This window comes from Bos indicus x Bos taurus, chromosome 15 (genome assembly GCF_003369695.1).
Source record: "Bos indicus x Bos taurus breed Angus x Brahman F1 hybrid chromosome 15, Bos_hybrid_MaternalHap_v2.0, whole genome shotgun sequence".
NCBI lineage: Eukaryota > Metazoa > Chordata > Mammalia > Artiodactyla > Bovidae > Bos > Bos indicus x Bos taurus.
Window position 1 is genome coordinate 83,420,537 of NC_040090.1, and position 6,799 is coordinate 83,427,335.

Sequence of the window (6,799 nt, forward strand, 5' to 3'; positions counted from 1 at the left end):
GCTTAAAGCTCAACATTCAGAAAACGAAGATCATGGCATCTGGTCCCATCACTTCATGGGAAATAGATGGCTAAACATTGGAAAGAGTGTCAGAGTTTATTTTTTGGGGCTCCAATTCACTGTAGTTGGTGATTGCAGCCATGAAATTAAAAGATGCTTACTCCTTGGTAGGAGTTATGACCAACCTAGATAGCATATTAAAAAGCAGAGAGATTGCTTTGCCAACAATAGTCCATCTAGCCAAGGCTATGCTTTTTCCAGTGGTCGTGTATGGATTTGAGAGGTGGACTGTGAAGAAAGCTGAGCGCCGAAGAATTGATGCTTTTGAACTGTGGTGTTGGAGAAGACTTTTGAGTGTCCCTTGGACTGTAAAGAGATCCAACCAGTCCATTCTAAAAGAGATCAGTCCTGGGTGTTCTTTGGAATGACTGATGCTGAAGCTGAAACTCCAATTTTTTGGCCACCTGATGCGAAGAGTTGACTCATTGGAAAAGACTCTGATGCTGGGAGGGATTGAGGGTAGGAGGATGACAGAGGATGAGATGGCTGGATGGCATCACTGACTCGATGGACGTGAGTCTGGGTGAACTCTGGGAGTTGGTGATGGACAGGGAGGCCTGGTGTGCTGCAATTCATGGGTTCACTGTGTCAGACACGACTGAGCAACTGAACTGAACTGAACTGTACTAAATATCAATATGTCCTTGATAGAAATTGAAGATAAGCTACAGTGAAAAAGTTATTCACTCTTGCAAAGTAACTCAAATTAATATTCATGGCATTTGAAGAATTATTTACTTTTTTATTATTTTAATTTCTTTTAATATTATTTTCAGATGACTTTAAGAAACAGGTTGAGTGAATATTATGAATTCCATTTAATTCAGATAAAACATTGCACTGCAGATAATGGGTATGCATTGAAAGGTGGCAGTCCCATGATCATGTGTACCTATTAGGGCTCTATCGCTCTAGTGGTAAAGAGCCACGTGCTAAAGCAGGAGACAGACACTGGTTTAGTCCCTGTGTCAGGAAGATCCCCTGGAGAAGGAAATAGCAAGCCATTCCAGTATTCCTGCCTGGAGTATTCCATGGACAGAGGGCCCTGGCGACTACAGTCCATGGGATCACAGAGTGGGACATGACTAAAGTGACTTATCACACATGTAGCATTCATGCCATTTTCTTTCTTCTTTTCTCCTGCAGATATTTTCTCAGCAGAGCTTTGCCCTCTCCACATGAATCAATGCAGCAAAATAACAATGTAATCGAGTTCATATTGTTAGGATTGATTCAAGATCCTAAGAGACAGAAAATGGTATTTGTAATCTTCTTCATTTTCTCTGCAGGAATGTTGATGGGTAATTTGCTTATTATTATGACCATAAAAATTCAGCCAGACACTTGGGAGCCCCATGTACATCTTCCTATTTCATTTTTCTTTGGTTGATACCTGCTTTCCAACTTAAATAGCCCCAGATTAATCATGGATGCCCTGTATGCAAAGAAAAGCATGTCTTACAATGAGTGCCTGACTCAGATCTTTGCACTGCATTTATTTGGATGCATGGAGATCTTTGTCCTGGTCCTTATGGCCATGGATTGGTATGTGGCCATCTGTAAGCCCTTGAATTATGCAACCATCATAAGGCAGCAAGTCTGCATCATCCTGATTGTTCTTGCATGAATAGGGTCTTTTACACATTCTATGGCTCAGATTATTCTGGCCTTTAGATTGTCCTTCTGCAGATCCAATTTGATTGATCACCATTGCTGTGATATGTAGCCACTGTTGAAACTTGCCTGCATGGATATTTATGTGATGAACTTACTGGTGGTGATTAATAGCGGGGCAATTTGTGCAAGCAGTTTTAGAATTCTGATGATCTCTTACATTGTTATTTTGCATTCACAGTGCAGAAGGGAGGAAAAAGTCCCTCTCCACTTGCACTTCTTGGTCCGTTTATATTTATATATACTTGGCCCCCAGCCACATTCCCCATGAACAAGATTGTGGAAGTATTTTACACGATTGGAACACCCTTCCTCAATCCACTCATCTACACACTGAGGAATACAGGAGTGAAAAATGTCATGAGAAAGTTAAGACATGTCAGAATTATCTCAAAAAGCAAAAGATGAGTTGTGGGGCTGGATTGACTGTTTATTGAGTCATGGTTTTAGTGAACCTGTACAAATTATTATATATGACAATGTTTGACTCTTGTGGGAGTAGCATAATTAAAATCAAAGTATGCTTTGCTTTATTATTATTATTTTTTTTAATTCACAGGCAAGATGAATGCCAAGGCTTCTCATTCTTTCATGGACCAAACGTGCCAATTCTAATCATGATCCCCTGTCAACGTTTATTTTTCAATCGGTTCAGTTCAGTTAAGTCGCTCAGTTGTGTCCAACTCTTTGCAACCCCATGGACTGCAAGACACCAGGCTTCCCTGTACATCACCAACAGAGTAAAAATAAACATGAAGGTTTTTTTTTTTTTAATTTTAATATATTTGTACCTTTTGGGACATTGCAAAGTTCGGTGTCTAAACTGGTGTCTCAAAAGTTTCATGTGATGCGTTAAGAGGCCCATATGTATAAAAGAGAAGGGAAGTGCCATAATTTTGTTACAGGCTCATCTAGTCTAAATATCCCTCATTCCAGTACACAAACAGGCAAAGACACATACACTTACTATACAGGGGTTTGTGGTTATTTGTACTTCAGATGATTGAATGGATGAACAAATGTAAGAGATAAAACAGAAAATAAAATAAGCTCACATGCAGATGAAAACATAAAGTTTAGATAATAGAATAAGATGTTATACAGGGAAAGAAAACTTAAAAGTTTTTATGTGGTTCAGAAGTAATTGCAGCCAAATTAAATAGGGGAAATGGTGTAATTTTAAATGATTTTTGGAAGATGCTATTAATATAAACAGAGTGTATAATTGTGAATAGTCATCTGCCCTCAAAAGTGATTCACCCAAAGGAGAAACTCTGAATTCTAAGTATACTTTCATTTCTCTCAGGAAGAAGTAGAATTCCTGACATGTTTCCAGTGCTTTTTTTCTATCTCAGTTATGTCTCAAATATATTATAAAGTTGAATATGTCTTTCAAAAACATACAAATAGCAAATTCAGAACAAATAGCAATTCTCTGAAGTTCCCGGAGTAAACCCATCCTCAAGATTGTTCTGCTGAGAAATAAGAAGGAAGGTTTCAAAACAGTTTCATATGTCTTCCTTATCTCTAATCCATAATAAATACCTCTAATCCACTTTATTTAAACATCTGCAATGTGAAGTAAAACACAGCAAACATTAGGAATTGATGAAGTGGTCACGAACTGTTTTTTTTTTTTTTTTTTTCCTAGCTTTGAAATAGGGAGTAGAATACAATGATTAAGAGCATTAGCTTTGGATTCAGTCTTGATGAATCCAAATCCTTGTTCTATCACCTTATAGACCTGTAACTTCAGGAAAGATAGATGGACTTCTAGGCCACAGTGTTTGTCTATAAAATGGCAATTAAAATAATCTCTATGTTATTGGCTTGTCATAAGGGTTCAAGATTGCATACATAATAAAATCTAGTATGTGCTATCATTATCATAAATGAATTTTAAATATACTTACTAAAATTTATGTTTTTAATTAATGGCCACCACATGTGTTTGCCAGCAACATTTTATTTTATTCAGAGAATACAAGTTACAGTTATAATGGAAGGAAAATCAAACTGAAGATATCCATCAAGCATTGGTTTTGTGTATCTGTGTGTTGTTTTGACGTTTTGAAATATATTGGTACATTGTCAGTTTACAATGTTCTGTTGGTTTCAGGTATATAGAAAAGTGAATCTGTTATGTATATACATATATCCACTCTTTTTGTTTAGATTATTTTCCCATATAGGCCATAACAGAGTATTGAGTAGTTCCCTGTGCTATACAACATGTCCTTTTTAGCTATCTAGTTTATATATGGTAGTGTGTACATGTAAATCCCAAGCTCCCGAATTATCCCTGCCGCTCCTTATTCCCTGGTAAACATAAATTTATTTTCTACATCCATGACTCTACTTCTGGCTTATAAATAAGTTCATTTATACCCTCTACCAGTCCATTCTGAAGGAGATCAGCCCTGGGATTTCTTTGGAAGGAATGATGCTAAAGCTGAAGCTCCAGTACTTTGGCCACTTCATGTGAAGAGTTAATTCATTGGAAAAGACTCTGATGCTGGGAGGGATTGGGGGCAAGAAGAGAAGGGGACGACAGAGGATGAGATGGCTGGATGGCATCCCTGACTCGATGGATGTGAGTCTGAGTGAACTCCGGGAGTTGGTGATGGACAGGAAGGCCTGGCGTGCTGCGATTCATGGGGTTGCAAAGAGTTGGACATGACTGAGGGACTGATCTGCTTTGAAGTGATATAATATGATATTTTTCTTTGTTTGACTTACTTTACTCAGTATGGCAATCTCTAGGTCCATCCATGTTGATCCAAATAGCATTATTTTGTTCTTTTTATGACTGAGTGGGCTTCCCTGGTGGCTCAGACAGTAAAGAATCTGTCTGCAATGAGGGAGACCTGTATTCGATCCCTGGGTTGGGAAGATCCCCTGGAGGAAGGCATGACAACCCACTCCAGTATTCTTGCCTAGAGAATCCCCTGGACAGTGGAGCCTGGTGGGCTACATTCAATGGCTTTAAAAAGAGTCAGACAGGACTGAGCAACTAAGCACAGCACAGCATGGTTGAGTGACATTCCATTGTATATTTGTACCACAACTTCTTTATCCATTCCTCTATCAATGGACGTTATATTGCTTCCATGTCGTGACTATTATAAATAGTGCTGTAATGGATATTGTGATGCGTGTATCTTCTTAAATTGTTTTTTCCTAAATGTATGCACAAGTGTGGGATTTATGGATCATAAGGTAGTTCTATTTTTAGCTTACATCATGAGAAACACTGGGCTGGAGGAAGCACAAGCTGGAATCAAGATTGATGGGAGAAATATCAATAACCTCAGATATGCAAATGACACCACCCTTATGGCAGAAAGTGAAGAAGAACTAAAGAGCCTCTTGATGAAAGTGAAAGAGGAGAGTGAAAAAGTTGGCTTAAAGCTCAACATTCAAAAAACGAAGATCATGGCATCCAGTCCCATCACTTCATAGCAAATAGATGGGGACACAGTGGAAACAGTGGATAACTTTATTTTTTGGGACTCCAAAATCACTGCAGATGGTGATTGTAGCCATGAAATTAAGACTCTTACTCCTTGAAAGGGAAGTTATGACCAACCTAGACAGCATATTAAAAAGTGGAGCCATTACTTTGTCAACAAAGGTCCATCTAGTCAAGGCTATGGTTTTTCCAGTAGTCATCTATGGATGTGAGAGTTGGACTATCAAGAAAGCTGAGCACCAAAGAATTGATGTTTTTGAACTATGGTGTTGGAGAAGACTCTTGAGAGTCCCTTGGACAGTAAGGAGATCCAACCAGTCCATCCTAAAGGAAATCAGTCCTGAATATTCCTTGGACAGAATGATGCTGAAGCTGAAATTCCCATACTTTGGCTACCTGATGTGAAGAACTGACTCATTTGAAAAGACCCTGATGCTGGGAAAGATTGAGGGCAGGAGGAGAACGGGACGACAAAGGATGAGATGGTTAGATGGCATCACCGACTCAATGGACATGGGCCTGGGTGGACGCTGGGAGTTGGTGATGGACAAGGAGGCCTGGCATGCTGCGGTTCATGCGGTCACAAAGACTTGGACACGACTGAGCAATTGAACTGAACTGAAGGCACCTCCATACTGTTCCCCATAGCTGCTGCATAAATTTGCCTTTCTGTCAACAGTGTTGGAGGGTTCCATTTTCTTCACACCCTCTTCAGCATTTAAGTAGATGTCAGTGAAAAAAGAATAGAAAGCACAGAGACACACCCATGCACCTATGGTCCCCTAACTTATGACAAAGTAAGCTAGAATATATAATGGAGAAAAAAGTCTCCTCAATAAGTAGTGCTGGGAAAACTGGACAATGAAATTAGAACACTTCCTAAAACCATACACGAAAATAAACTCAAAATGGATTAAAAACTTAAATGTAAGGCCAGACACTATAAAACTCTTAGAGGAAAACATAACCAGAAAACTCTTTGACATAAATCACAGCAAGATCTTTTTGGATCCACCTCCTAGAGTAATGAAAATAAAAGCAAAAATAAATGAATGAAATCTCGTTAAATTTTAGTTTTTGTACCACAAGGGAACCCATAAACAAAATGAAAAGACAACCCTTAGAATGAGAGAAAATAATTGCAAGTTAATATATATATATTTGGGGTATATATATTATATTTTTCATATAATTGTTAGAATTATAGTTAATGAACATAAATATATATATATATACACCTTATATAACTAATTAAATGTATGAATATTATTTATATGTGTGCACATGTAAAAAAATATATATATATATACACAACATATATATATGCCTATGTATGTATGTATGTGGACAGGGAAATGGATAGATAGTCTTTCAAGTCCCTAAATCAATAAATATTAATTAGTATTGTTATGCTCCCCTTCCATCATCATTGCCTTGGCCATCTCTCACAGCACTTAAGTGCATGATCTGAGATGTCAGTTAGATTCCTGTTACATGTTCTTCAATATTTCTGTTTTGGAATGCACTCCTTTCGTTTGTTTACCCACCTGTAAAATGAAGATAATATAAGTGCTCGCCTTTTTATATTGCTGT

At 38.0% G+C, this 6,799-nt stretch overlaps 1 pseudogene; it reads left to right on the forward strand.

The window, feature by feature from the left end:
* Window positions 1–1,246: 1,246 nt before the first annotated feature.
* LOC113905082 lies at window positions 1,247–2,142 on the forward strand (annotated as a pseudogene).
* The last annotated feature ends 4,657 nt before the right edge of the window (window positions 2,143–6,799 follow it).